This window comes from Dipodomys spectabilis, unplaced genomic scaffold, assembly GCF_019054845.1.
Source record: "Dipodomys spectabilis isolate Male_0828 unplaced genomic scaffold, ASM1905484v1 ptg000115l, whole genome shotgun sequence".
Classification (NCBI taxonomy): Eukaryota; Metazoa; Chordata; class Mammalia; order Rodentia; family Heteromyidae; genus Dipodomys; species Dipodomys spectabilis.
Genome location: NW_024870792.1, coordinates 6213219 through 6228965, shown reverse-complemented (window position 1 = coordinate 6228965; position 15747 = coordinate 6213219). Strand labels below are relative to the sequence as shown.

The window sequence follows — 15747 nt, the reverse complement described above, 5'->3', positions numbered from 1 at the left end:
TACTTCTACAAAAGGCTTCATAAAACTCAAAAGAATGTAGTTACAAATATAAGAACATGAAAGCAAGTCTTAGTAATCTTTTGAGGAGAGAGATGGATGTAGAGGAAATAGCTTGTTAGGTCTTTATTGTTTCGACTCTGTGTTATGTGTATGCATGTGCCTGTGCCCATGTATGCATACCTGGGGCTTGACCTCAGGGCCTGGACACTGTCCCAAAGCTCTTTCTTCACTTCCAGTTTTTAATGGTTAATTGGAGATAAGAATCTCACAGACTTTCCTGCCTAGGCTGGCTTCGAACTGTAATTCTCAAATAGCCTTCTGAGTAGCTGGGATTACAGGCACATGCTACACGTGCCTGGGCAACTATATGATAATAAGTGTTAGAAAAAGAGTGCCAGAGAGGTTACAATAAGACCTCATCTTGTCAGAGTGGATAGGTATTGGGTTTTTTCCCCCTACAAGGTATTCACAGTTTTGAAAAAGGAAAGGTCGAGTAGGATATCTAGATGGTATAGTCTGGCTTGAATGAAGGTCCCAGAGCAAAGGAGTTTAGCATATTCAGATGGTAAAATAAAGCAGGTATTTTGAAAAAATGAGTGAGGTGAAGTGACTGGAAGATTGACCCTGATTAGAGAGAAAACCATATGGGCTTTCTCATATAGTAATGTGTGTCTGGATTGGCAGAATGCCTTATTCTTAAAATGAGCTTTCTGGGGGCCCAATTCAATTTTGATGAAAGAATGTGGATTTTCAATGTGCACTCCAGATGTCTCTGCCATAAATAGGTGTGGATACAGCTTGGGGGAAGCATTTATGACGAGTCTCATGCATATTTTTTGTAGTAAGACTATGGAGTTAGAAGTTGAAGTAACAGACTTGAGGTGTCATGTGAAGAAGATCGAGAGATGTGGATGGAGATAGATACAGAATAGGATTATAGATAAAATTGGAGTAAAAATTAAGGATATTCAACTATACATGGGTCAGTTGGTTGAATAACAGTGATTTGATACAAGAGTTATCTTTCCAATATAACAATCTAGGGTTACACAGTAAAGTTCTAGTGGCAACAATCAGTAAGATAAACTTCTGCCAGCCTTAGTGGTGGAGTATGTTGCTTCAGCCCTCATGTCTGAGTCCTTATGGTTTCAAGCTGGCTGTTTGACCTTTTACCTCACCTGAATGGCAAAAATGGAATAATAAGAAAAAAAGATTGTACCTGAATTAGGAATAAGGTTTTGCAGAAGCCTACCCGAGACTGACCAGACTTGCTGCAATGGATTTTTGTTTGTTTGTTTTGTTTTTTAATTTGAGCATAATACTACCCCTAAAAGATACTCCATTTTGATGGAAGGGATGAGGCAGATAATGGGGAATTAGCAGTATATAAAAGCCAGCTTCATTGTGAGATTCCTAAATTAGTAGTGCACTGTTTGCTCAGTGATGTTGAGTAAGCAGCTAGATGTAGCCCCAAAATTTGGAGAATGGTGTAAGCTGGATTTTCAGTTTTGTGGTCATAACAGGGAGTATTTGTAGCTGTAGTGGTGAGCAGTAGTGCTCCAGGAGAAAGAAAAGTGGGCTCAAAATGGAACCCTAAGGAAGTCCCATTTTAAAAGTAGGATAAAGTGGAAGAGGCTTCCACGAGGGAAAAGAACCTTAGAAAGCAGAAAATCCAGGATAGCATAATATCAGGAGTCAAGGAAGGATTATTTCAAGGAACTTTGAACTATACCAAATAGAGATTGACATAGGGACTACTTTCTGTTTACATGATACTCTTTTTCCTTTTGATGTTAAAATACTACCTTATGGGGCTAGGAAGGTGGCTCAGTGGTAGAGTGCTTGCCTCACACGCATGAGGCCCTGGGTTCCGTTCTTCAGCACCACATAAACAGAAGAAGCGGGAAGTGGCGCTGTGGCTCAAGTGGTAGAGTGCTAGCCTTGAGCTGAAGAGCAGAGGGACAACGCCCAGGCATAGAGTTCAAGCCCCTTGACTAGAAAAAAAAATACTACCTTATTTTTTTAAATGGTAATAACTGGTAGTAATTTTTATTGTTTGGTAATGTCTTGCCTCCAGTTGTCAAAAATACAGCATTTGTAAAGGTCAGGGAAGTATTGAGTGTGAGTAGAAAAGACTCAGTAAAGAATGATCTTGAAGTAGACATGAGAGAGGGACAATGATCAATGAAGTGAGGCCTGTCAAAAATGATGTAGCACTCAGCATAAGTGGGGGATTAGTTTGGTTGAGGGAAGTATACTTCCAATAAACGACAAGGAGAAGCAGAAAGGTAGATTTGCAGACATGGTTGGCGTGAGAGAGTACTACTTCCTTAGCTTTTATTATCCTGAAGAGTATGAGGAAGGCTGTATGCTCATCCTCATGAATTAAGAGATTTTAAATGGACTGTGAGGCTTCAGAGCATAGAAAAGGTGTAGCACATGTGTTTTCTTGTGAAGTTGAAGAGAACTGAAGGACCTGACAGTATCTCAGAAGACTGCTGAGTTTGTCAGCCAGGATTTTCTAGCAGCTATGACAATCCTGTTGTTTCTCCCTTCAATGTCTTATGACTGCATCCTGAATTTGGCTTAAGGCAGATAGATTCCCGCTACAAAAGATCCAGAGGCAAGAGATTTTTAGGGCACTTGCCAGACTATAGTTGGAGTAATTATAGAAAATTTGGGTCCGGGGCTGGAAGGTGGCTCAGTGGTAGAGCGCTTGCCTTGCATGCTCAAGGCTCTGGGTTCGATTCCTCAGCACCACATAAGCAGGAAAAAAAAGCCAGAAGTGGTGCTGTGGCTCAAATGGTAGAGTGCTAGCCTTGAGCTGAATTGCTGAGGGACAGCGCGCAGGCCCAGAGTTCAGGCCCCACGACCGGACCCAAAAAAAAAAAAGAAAAGAAAACTTGGGTCCATATGTCTTTCGCCATTGTAGCAATGTCCAGGGCATGCTAAAAAATATAGATCCTTAAGCTGGATTTCATTTTTGAATTGATTTCACACACAACATAAGTCAGTAGATATATTCTACACAGGAACCTGAATAATGCCATCCTTCATGTAACAATGGTACTGGCTTTACACAGGGAAATTGGAAGAGTAAAAAAGAAAAGAGAAATGATTTTAAAATATGCATATTAATGAATTAATCTGAATAGCAGTGGTTTGTGAATACCAGCTACTCAGGAACCCTGAGCATTTTAATTTTTTAAAAAAATGTGTTATTATAAAGGTGATAAAAAGAGAGGTAACCTCTTTACCTTACATAAGTCAGGTAAAAAGTGTGTTTCTTTTTGGACAATGCCAGTCACCTCTTTGCTTGCTCTCTCCTTCCACGTACACTGAATTATTTTTTTAATATTTACTTAAAACTTAAAAAAATGTTTTTCAATATAAACCTATAGGAAGTTCCAAAAAATTACAGAACTCTAAATACCCTTAACGAAGATAGTAACAATATAATACTTAGTAAATTACAGAATTATAAAGACCTATACAGTCATAGCACAGGTATAGATTCACATCCTCAACACTACAATCAAGATCCCATCAGCACAAATGAACTCCTTTACACTGAATTATTTATTCACAATTCTGCCATATCACTGCTAAAACTGCTTTGAAATAGAGACTCATATCTTAGGGACCTTGTTTGAGCTTTTTTTTTTTTATTTGCCGGTTATGGGGCTCGAACTCTGGGCTTGGGCGCTGTCCCTCAGCTCTTCAGCTTAAGGCTGGAACTCTATCACTTGAGGAACAGTGCCACTTCTGGCTTTTTCTGTTCAAGTGGTGCTGATGAATGGAACCCAGGGCCTCATGCATGCGAGGCAAGCACTCTACTACTGAGCCACCACTGCACTTATTTTTAATTTACACAAGATTGAGCTATTTAGAAATCTTTTAATCCATTTGAAGGAATACAAGTATCTTGTGACCAATTCTCTTCAAATCTTCCTGCTTTTTAGGTTCCTTGGAGGTCTAACATACTGTTGTTTCAGTTGTAATAAAAATTTTAAGCAAACATACCTGTCATTCCATAATTACGACTATATCTATGAACACCTAAGTGTGATATTAACTAATCTTCAGGAAGTTTACAAGTATTTCTGTAAGAGAGAAAGAAGACCATTTAAGAGTAAATGGGAATATTGTTTTTGTTTTTATTTTCATTGTAAATGTGATGTACAGAGGGGTTACAGTTACATTGGTCAAGTAATAGTACATTCCATTTTGAACAGTGTCACCTCTTCCCTGATTTTCTCCCAATTTTTTTCCTCTTTAACCTCCTCCCCCAAAGTTGTATGGTTCATTTTCAACATAGTGTCTAATATCACTGCTGAATTACTTCACCCTTTGTCCCACTATTTTTTTTCTTTTTCTTTATTTTTATTTATTTTATTTTATTTTTGCCAGTCCTAGGTCTTGAACTCAAGGCCTGGGCATTGTTCCTGAGCTTCTTTTGCTCAAAGCTAGCACTTTACCACTTGAGGCACAGTGCCACTTCTGGCTTTTTCTGTTCATGTGGTACTGAGGAATTGAACCCAGGGCCTCATGCATGTACTCTACCACTAAGCCACATTCCAAGCCCTGTCCCACTATTTCCACCTCCCCTCCCCAGATAAACTTACATATAAGACAAAAAGTACAGAAATAAGAAACAGCAAGTGAAGGGGAAAAACAAAAAACAAAACAATCACAAAAAGTAAACCTCTTGTTCCATTTCTTGGACTTCAATAAACATCATTTTATACGTTCATAAGCAAATAGCTACTGAGCTTTTGTGATCCTTTCCTAAGAATATTCTTCTTTGGTCTCACTGTGTGAATGTTTAGAGTCCTGTTTATCATATCCAAGTATAACCCATCTTTTACCATCCATTGTACTTACAAATTTATAGGCACATTCTAATTACTACAAATGAGGGAAAACTTGCAACCTTTGTGTCATTGGGTCTGGTTTACTTTGCTTAATATAGTTTTTCCAAGTCTTAACATTTCCTTATAAATGAAGCAATATCATTCTTTCTGATAGAAGCTTAGAATTCCAAAGTGTATGTATGTATATAATGTGTGTGTGTGTGTGTGTGTGTGTGTGTGTGTGTGTGTATATATACACCACATTTTCTTTGATCTATTCATCCACTGAGGGGCATCTGAGTTTATTCTATATATTGAGTATGGTAAATAAACAGTGCTGCAAGCCAGCCACCAGTGGCTCATGCGTGTAATCCTAGCCACTCAGGAGGCTCCGTGAAACTTTTTTTTTTTTTTTTAATTTTATTTTATTTTATTTGAGAACATACTGTACAAAGGGGTTACAATTACATGGGCAGGATAATGCATACATTTCTTACCAAGCATTGCAGCCTCCTCCTTTGTTTACCCTTCACCTCCCTTCCCAGCCTCCCCCCTCCCCCCCACCCAGTCATACCCCCCTCCCCCCCACCACCGACATTGTAAAGCTGGTTTTGACATGATATTTTGTACTTCTCATTGTTGCAACAGGTCCACCTGAATCCTTAAACGACTTGTTTGTCCCCGTCTCCTCCACATGTTATACTGACATCAAATATAGTGAAAGCGGGGGTTACACTGTGGGGGAGGGACATACAAAGCAACAAAGAAATAATCTTATAAATGCGTTAGAAACACATGCATGAAAGAAACAAAAACATTAAAATACATATTTGAGGGTTCGTTTTCCTAACATCACATTCTCTGACTTTTTCCGCTTGACTCATACCTATACTAGATATTGCAAATAAGGGAAACCATGGGACCTATGTTTCTTTGGGCCTGGCTTACTTCACTTAATATAATTTTTTCCAAGCCTTTCCATTTCCTAACAAATGGGGAAATGTCATTCTTTCTGATGGAGGCATAGAATTCCATTGTGTATATATACCACATCTTCTTGATCCATTCATCTACTGAGGGGCATCTGGGTTGGTTCCATATCTTAGCTATGGTAAATAATGCTGCAATAAACATAGTTGTGCTGGTAGCTTTAGTGTGGCCTTGTTTGTGATCATTTGGGTAAATGCCCAAAAGTGGGATTGCTGGGTCATTGGGGAGCTCTATGTGGAGTCTTTTGAGGAACCTCCATACTGCTTTCCAAAGTGGAACAGGTTTACATTCCCACCAACAATGAAGTAAGGTTCCTTTCTGTCCACATCCCCTCCAGCATCTGTTGTTGTTAGAGTTCTTGATTTTTGCTGTTCTAACTGGAGTGAGGTGGTATCTCAATTTTGTTTTGATTTGCATTTCTTTTATGGCTAGGGATGTTGAACATTTCTTCATGTGTCTATTGTCCATCCTTCTTTCTTCTTCAGAGAAGCTTCTCTTTAAGTCTTTCGCCCACTTACTTATTGGGCAGTTGTTTCTTTGAGGATTTGTTGTTGGGTGGTTTAATTTTTTGAGTTCCAAGTATATTTTAGATATGAGACCCTTGTCCGTTGTATGGCTAGTAAAGATCTTCTCCCAGTCCGTGGGCTTTCTATTGATCTTGCTAGCTATGTCATTTGCCCTGCAGAAGCTCTGCAACCTTATACAATCCCATTTGTCCAACCTTTCTTTGATTTGTTGTGTTTCCGGGTCTCTATTCAGGAAATTTCGGCCTGAGCCAAGGAGACCTAGGGTTTCTCCTATTCCATCCTGTAATGTTTTCAGAGTGTCTGCTTTGAGTTCAAGGTCTTTGATCCATTTGGAGTTGATTCTGGTGCAGGGTGATATATAAGGATCTAGCTTTAGTTTTCTACATGTAGTTAACCAGTTTTGCCAGCACCATTTACTGAAGAGGCTGTCTGTCTTCCATTCTATTGTTTTAGCTCCCTTATCGAAGATTAGATGGCTATAGGTCTGTAGGTTCATTTCTGGGTTTTCAATTCTATTCCATTGGTCCTGAGGTCTGTTCTTATGCCAATACCAAGCTGTTTTGATTACTATGGCTTTATAGTAGAGTTTGAAATTTGGTATTGATATTCCTCCAGCAGTGTTCTTTCCGTTGAGGAGCGTTTTTGCTATTCGGGGTCTTTTATTGTTCCATATGAATTTTTGGATTGCCTCTTCTATTTCCTTGAAGAATGAGGGTGGAATTTTGATAGGTATTGCGTTGAATTTGTAGATAGCCTTGGGAAGTATTGCCATTTTCACGATGTTAATCTTTCCAATCCAGGAGCATGGGAGGTTTTGCCATTTTTTAAGTTCTGTGTTGATTTCCTTTTTCAAGATTTTAAAGTTTTCATCATAGAGGTCCTTCACTTCTTTGGTTAAGTTAATTCCTAGGTATTTTATTTCCGTGAAACTCTTATCTCCAATAAACCACCAGAAAACCAGAAGTGGCTCTGTAGCTCAAGTGGTAGAGCATTAGCCTTGAGCTGAAGAGCTGAGGGACAGCGCTCAGGCCCAGAGTTCAAGGCCCATAACCAACAAAAATAAATAAATAAAAAATAAACAGTGCTGCAATGAACATGGTTGTGCTGGTAACTTTAGTGTGACCTCTTTGTGGTCAATTGGATAAATGCCTAGGAGTGGAATTGCTGGGTCACAGGGAGACTCAATGCTTAGTCTTTTAAGGAACCTCCATACTGCCTTCTAGGATGGTTGAACAAGTTTACATTCCCACCAACAGTGTAGTAGAGGGAACACTGATTGTTGTCAGAGAAATGCGTATACTCCTAGGCTTACCACATGAAAAATAGTTTTATCCTTCAGAGGAATTGCTGCCTTTGCCTTTGCTTATTTCTATTTTCCTTCTGTGTGCTACTTCCCAATTAGGAATGCTGATTTTTAGGCTATACAAAGATATATTGTTAGCTGGTTTCATAATCTGGTATAAAAAGAGGAATGCTTTTGAGTCCACTGGTATCCTTTTAGACCATTCATTGGCATTTACTGGAATAATATGAGTCACTGAGATAACAAGGTGTTTATTTGTTGCCAATGCTGTAACAAGCATGTTTGATTTTATTTACCTTAATCTAAAACATTTCATACTTACAAGAATAAAGATACTATCTTTAACAGTTTTCCATTTGTTGTTCATAGTTTTGTATCAAACTGAATTTATTCTTTTATTTTCTCCATAAAATGCTTTGCTGTCATCTCACTATAAAACTAGCCCCTCTGATTTCCCTGTAAATTGTTTCTTAGATAATCTTTTCTGATTTCCTATCATAACAAATTTTTGTCTTGGTATAGTATTATTAAGGAAATTCCAGTTGTTAGGAACTCTCTTGGCCCAATAGATAGGCAGTGGTTGTGAACGCTGACCCTGGTGTCAGGCAGCCTTTTCTGTCATCTGCCAGCTCTGATACCCTGACCAAGTTATTTAAACCAGCCTTCTGTTTTCCATCCTCTGAATAAAAACAATAATAACAATACTTAAGCACTTAGCTCAACCAAAGGAGAGGACATTCTTCACATTAGCTGTTCTGTTATAAATAACATTTAGTTGGTGTTTGTCTTCATGAACAGAGTTTCTGTGATCACACATCTTAGCTTACAAATAAGTAAAAAGTATTTTTAATGAGTTACTCATTGAGAAAATTTGAAAATGGCTGCTTGCGATTTTATTAGTTAAATCCAAAGCAAGCAGCACTGTTTGGAGCTGCCATTTTGAGTTTTGTTTTTAAGTGACATTACTAGAAAATAGAATAAAATTTGTTTTGATTCTCCTATCACGATTACCATAAGAGAAATTCCTGTATTTGTGTAAAATTTTGGAAATAAGGTCATGCAACTGCTGCATTGCTCTTCCTATAAAAGGTTGTCTCTAATCCTCTGATCTAGTAATACCAGGCTAGATTAGTTTTATCTATATATAGCATATTAATAGCTTTGAATAAATCACTGGAAAGCTTGGTGTGTGTGGCCTTGTTCTCACAGTCTAATCATAAGAGCACTATACTTTTGGTTTACACATCCTTTGTAATATTAAACAAACTCATGTAATAGAAAGAGGAAATATCTTTGGTTATATACACATTGTATAGGCTTATTTTTCTACCCGTGTTGGCAAGGCATTTAATTTACATGTATTGGTGGCAACTTAAAATTTTCCATTACCTATACTATAAGAGGTTTGTTTTTTTTTAACCTAACCATAAGAAAAATATTTATGAAGTCTCAAAGCTTGTTTTCACTTAAAGACTGTAAATGGAAAAGTTAGAGGGAGGCTTTTTTTAAAAGAAAATTGGATCTGCAATGATGATGGTTTATTTAGCAGATGAAGAAGGTATCCATTCCATGACAACAGATACAGTAGTGAGCTGGAAATGAGAGAGCAGTTTACGTCAAACTGGTGGTGATAGAAACTGAAGGATGGGCTTTCAGTTGCTCCTTTTTTCTATTTATTTTATTAAAGCCATTCCAAAAGAGCTGATTAGTCTTTGTATAAAAACAAAAACTAAATATGAGAAGCAAGGGAAACCTCATTCTTGGAATTGGAAACAGTTGGAAATAAACTAGAGGAAGTAAAGTGTAAAACCAGTTTATCAATTTTCCCTCTCTGTACCTCCATTTTCTCCCTTTCTTTCCTTCTACCTTTTTCTTCCATTATTTAGCAAAGGACTTTTATGAGTTAGAGCTAAATTGCTGTTTAATCTTTCATGTCCTTGTTTCTTTCTATTAGAATGTGAAATACTATTAAGAACTCAGTTCATCATGGTGAAATTGTACAGAATTGAGAGTCTAGATAAAGGTTTCATCTCAATTGAATCACTAATTCATTAACCATGACTCTTAATCTCAGCAGTGCTAAATAAAACATCCACCAATATATTTTACAGAGATGTTTAAATAGCTGCTTTTTTAGGTATTTAAAATGTGATATAAAGGACTGGAATGTAGCTCAGTGACAAAGCACTTGCCTAGAAAGTGCAATGTCCAGGATTTGATACCCAATAACCCCTCCAAAACAGTATAAAAAGTGACATGTAATTCTACACTTGCTGTTTGTCATATAGAGATATCAGGGTATGAGGCCAAAATCATAATTAAGTTTCTAAGCAGGTTGAAATAAATAGAAAAATGATAGCATGAAAGACTTAAGAATGTCATTTAATAGAATCCTCGCCTTCATCGAGCTGTTGAATATAAAAGTGAGATTCTGATGCAAGCATGTTTGCATTAAATGAACTTGTGAACTGTAACATTTTTGTTCCACTGTTGCCATGACTTTGTACAAATAAACTAAGGTAAGGGTCTAGGTCTGACAAACTCTGATCACAATCTGATAAAGAAAATGTAGTAGTACTGGAAAATTAACATTTAATAGAGTTTGTAATATGGAGAGGTGAGGTAAACACTTAGTGAACATCAGATTTATTAATGTACGGCTGCTATTGTTAATATGTAGTGTATTTCCTTGTTACTAAGGAATAATTTATTGGAAGTGATGTAATCAAAACAATGGGTTTTATGTGTTAGGCATAAATTTTATGCTTTAGGCATTATTTTCTAGATCTTGGCTTTCTTGGCAGATGTCTTAAAGTGAAAGGAACTTTATCTTGTGGTGAATCAGGGAATGAGTCTCCATCAAAGATGAGCACATGTTCATTCCTTCCAGAGTTGGCTTAGAGGTGGATGAGTGCTTCAGAGCACACCATCCTTGAGACTAAGTGCATGGGCAGCATTATACAGGGTTCCCGTTCAGTTGGGAGTATTTGTAGAGCCCTCTTATATGACCAGGAAATGAATTGTCTCTAAGTAAATATTTCCATCTGTTGTCTCAACACTCTTTAAGCAGTTTCATTTTCTTTCTTGGCATTCTACCATACCTCATTTCATTATTTATGTAAACATTAAAATTCCAGTGGCTATACAGTAAAGCAGCATTTATGGTTTTACTCTTAAATGTTGCCTAGCCATATGATGCCTCCAAATGCTTTCCTGTTCTGGAGAGAGAAACACTCAGTTTTATGATCAGATTCTTATCTTCTGGTTTGGGTCAAATACAGCACAGAAGCTAGCCTTTTGTTCTCGTGGCAAGAGTAACAAACTTCCATGTTACTCATAATTTTTGAGGCAGGCTAATGTCCCTGCCATCTGTCACCAAGCCCTGTGCCTTAAAACTATTTCTGAGCTGAAACATGTTTAAAACTGAAATGTTAGACCAAACAAATATTCTAAGATAAACCTTTTACTGGTTTTACAAATAAGACATTTTTTTTCTTGTTTTCTCTCTTTTTTTCTTTTTCTTTTTGTCAGTTGTGGGGCTTGAACTCAGGGCCTAGGCACTGTGCCTGAGCTACCACTTGGGCCACAGTTCCACTTCCATTTTTCTAGTGGTTCATTAAAGATAAGAATCTCACAGACTTTCCTACCCAGGCTGGCTTCAAACTGCAATCCTTAGATCTCAGCCTCCTGAGTGGCTAGGATTACAGGCGTGAGCCACCAGTGATGGGCTATTTTTGTTTTGGGGTTTTTTTTTTTTTGACAGAATCTATGGAATCCAGGGTGACATCAAAGTTGAGATCCTCCGTCTTCAACTTCCCATGTTACAGGGGGCTGCCACCATTCCTGACAGAAATTTAGTGACTAAATTGAATGAATGTAATATTCAAAGAAGCTTGATTCAGAGATTTAAAAGGAATGGAGTTCACATATATAGTCACTGAAACATAAAAAAATACTTCTTAGAAGAGCTGATGTATTTCATAAGAGCTGTGGGTAATGTACTAATGGTATGCATATCAGAATCTAACTTTTCTTCAGTAGTTAGGAGATGAGATACAGAAATATAACTTGTACTTATGTGGGATAGAACCATAGTGAGGGAAAGATATACAAGAGATTACTTCCAATTTAAGAGACTGGAGCAGCATTCACAGAGGAGGGGTCAGAATGACATTTCAGTGAGATTTAGGTAAAGGAAAGGTTCTTTCAGGAAATAGTATGCATTGTGGCTCAGAAGTGAAGAAGCTGTAGTTAGGGTTGTCATTGGAGAGATGGTAACTGGTTGATGATCATGTCCTAGGCACATGTCAAAACAGAATAAACTAAGTGGGTAATGAATGCAGGGCTGGTTTGACCTGGGAAAGTGTGGCAGTAAGAAAGGGAATTTCAAACTAGGCTTGAAGGGCAGAGAAGAGATTTGCTCAGGAGTGTGGGTATTCTCAAAGGAGAGAAGAACTGAGACATCAAGGCTAAACAAGAGCACTGAGATTGATTTTTGCTATAGAGTTGGGACAGAAAAATAACAAATTAGAGAACCTTGAATGCAAGGCTGTGGGATTTCAATTTTATCAGGGATGAATTTTAGAGTTTCTTGACACTCCCCTGCTAAGAAAGGTTCAGTAAGCAAAGTTTTGGAATGATTAGAAGTATGAGGGAAGGTTGTGGGGGTTTGGGGGTTTTTGTTTTTTGGTTTTTTTGGTTTTTGATGAAAGGATTGGGTAAATCTGTTAAAAATTTAGTATATATAAAAGAAAGTGAGGCAATTAATGATTACAATTTAATCTTCAAATTGAATATTGATGTTTTGGGAATTTTCATTTCACCAGTAGATATTTAATATTATACATGGCAGGCACTTGGTTACATAAGAGAAGGAAAAGACAAGTGATCTTTCCCCACAGGAGCTTAACAAGTTCAGGGAAGAGAGATCATTGAGTAACCACAGTTGTAATGAAGAGAAATACCAAGGTAAGGGATAAGGCGTGATAAAGTGAGGGAGGGGGTGTTTTAGGATCTGTGTAACAATTGAGGGAGCCTGCTCACTGTCTGGCAAAATAGCATCCCTGGCAACAGTGGAGGTTCTGAGTGCCTCAGACCCGTGGTAACCACCAACTGCAGTAATGCCCAAAGGGGAGGTGTGGTGAGGAATGAGATGAGCAGTGTAACCAGGCAAGAGTGAGGGTCTACAAGCCATGAGAGATAGCTTCAATGTTACTATAGATATGATGACAAGTCATCAGGGAGGTAGGGGGTGGGGTGGCTAATGCTCTATGATGGGATGGTGTTAGGCTGCCCCAGTTACTCCATGTGTGATAAGGTTGTATTTAAGGCCTGGAGCAGAAGTGACAGAGATGCTGAACATTGATGGGACTGCAAACATTTTGAAGGAGGAGCAAAGTACGTTTTGATGAATTAGGTATAGATTGTGAATACAGAGTCAAGAAACATGATTTATACGATGGATTTGTGGGATTAAACTTTATTTGAGGCAGAAGCAGATCCCCAACACCTTAGAGTGAAGAAAGTGCCTTTCCTCCCAGCAAATACATCTGGGTTTTGAACACCTTCGCGGAAGAACTAATGGTAGACACCTTTGACTTGGCTATAGCTGGGTGGCCCTGTGGACAACTCAGCCTATATAAGCAACTATGGCAGCCCTAGATGACTCCCAGGGTTCCAAAATGAACAAATGGGTGAATTGTAGAGTCATCCACAAATAGGAAAGACTAGAAGCACTAACCATTGAGGGGGTGAGTAAAGCAAATGTAGGTCTGTTTTGGACACAAGCCTGAGATCCCTACCGAAGTCTAGTAGGGAAGTGGTGATGGACTTCTCGAACCAGGTTGGAGAGCTACCAGAGCTGTTACTGGTTTTGAGTTTGCAATGTCATAATGACAGGTGGAGGAGTAGGGTTGGAGTTTAGATCAAAAGTTTAGATAGGGAAGTCATTCTGCCCAGAGGAACTTATGAAACCCTTGAAGGACATTATGATGACAAAAAAAGATGAAGACTGCCTTTGGGGAATGAGTGGGTGGCTGGGCAGGGGGCAGTGCGGCTGCACAGCAAGCACTGTGAAGGTGGGCAGTGCTGAGAGAGCAGAGATGGTTCGAGAATGCTGCCGGAGCTTTTGAGAATGTTAATTGGAGATGGCAGTGTGTATAAAGGTAATTTTCAGGAAGTTAATCATATAAACTACTTTCAGAAATATGCACTGAATGGGAGAAACAATAGGGTCAAGTGTAGTGAAGAGTTAGAGATGAGGAGGAGAGGAGAAAGAAGAGAGGAGAGAATGAGAATTGTTTGATTACACCAGAAGTTAAAATCACTGGGACAGTGCTTTTAAGTAAAGGAGCACATCAGAGTCACTTGGAGACTAAAAATCTCTGTGCTTAATTCCTTTCCCTAAATATATCTGAAGGATTTGAATTGTAGGAGTGGACGACTAGACATGAAGAGACACTCTCAGAACATGCTCTCCAAAGTGTTTTCTCCTTCCCCACCTGAGAATGCTGTTCTAGTCTAAGAGGGATAGCCTCCAGGATAGAGGCTGGCAGTTGTAGTAACAAACAGAAAGGAAGCTAAATACATGAAGGACTAGGATTGATATTTTGTGTTTTTTTTTAAGTGATAACCAAAGCTATCAGTAACAACACTTTTTACTAAAAGTACCTAGTTAGGCAAGTTTGGGACGAATTCTATTGAACCTCATATGCTTATGAGTTTTCAGGAAGAAATTCAATTTTTTTGGCGGGGGGAATCGGTCATGGGGCTTGAACTCTGGGCTTGGGCGCTCTTCAGCTCAAGGAGAACGTTCTACTGCTTGAGCCACAGCACCACTTCCGGTTTTCTGATGGCTTATTGGAGATAAGAGTATCACGGACTGGCTTTGAACTGCGATCCTCAGATCTCAGCCTCCTGAGTAGCTAGGATTACAGGCATGAGCCACAGGCGCCCGACTGAAATTCAGTATTTTTAAGAGCATATCAAGCAAGACCTTTACATCATGAAGACTCTTGTAGTTGTGTCTTTGAAACAAATTTCGAAAATATTATATCAAGGAAATCCAACTACAGTCAGCTCCAAATAGAAACAAATGGGGAAAGGCTACTCGCAGTGCAAAAGGAGAATGTCTGTTTTAAGGTACCGAAGCACAGCTTCAGGGTTCTGGTCATGTTCCTGAAGACCTTGCCTACTTTCTTTTCCTCCAGTTTAATAAGCTTATTAAATGATGAATGCTGACATTCACATTGTAAGACAAAATTTGGAATGTATGCTTGATGTCAGTCGCTTATGCTAGACCCTGGAAGCTGACATAGATAATTGTAGTTCAAAGCCAAACTGGGCAGAAAAAATTTGTTAGACTCAATCTCCCAAATAACCATCAAAACGCAAGGCTAGCAGCATAAATCAAGTGATAGAGCTCTATCTAGCCTAGCAAGCGTGAGACCCTGAGTTCAAACTCCAGTATTACCGAAATAAATAAATACAATTTGGGATATATGCATTGTTTATAGACATTGTATAATTAATAGTTCAGTTTTTCATTCACAGGGTTGAGGAAAGTCTTCATGTTGGCAGATAGATATTGGGTGGCCTTCATGATAACTACCTTTCTCCTTTAACTACCAGAATGAGAAGTAGATAGTTGTCAAACGCAAATACATTTTGAGTCTTGGAGTACTCAATAGCAGTGACTTAAAATTTAGTGAATTTTCCCACCATTTATGGCTTACAATAGTATCTGAGAATGCCCTAATTTTTATCATCTGGGAAAAACAATATTATCCAGTGAAGTACAGCCCTATTCTTAGATTGAAAACCATTAAATTTTTACCTCTTAATATGTATAAGGAAGCCATAGGTGAAGGAAGTGTCTACTTGGATGGATGAGACATTAATGTGGCATAATTTAGTTTGTAATAATGATGTGATAGGAATTTTTCAGTATACAGTTGTGCACTGTACTTTCTAATGAGAAGTGTTCTAAAGAATTTTCAATTGTTCCAACTGTAAATTTCACAGATTGGGAGCATCCAGGTTTTTGTGCCAGCTGGTACCATCTTTCCATTCTTTC

General features: G+C 38.4%; 1 protein-coding gene across 1 annotated transcript in view; it reads left to right on the top strand.

The window, feature by feature from the left end:
- The window catches only part of Gls (glutaminase), a 79288-nt gene that overhangs the window by 56809 nt on the left and 6732 nt on the right, over positions 1-15747 (top strand). The window lies entirely within an intron of this gene.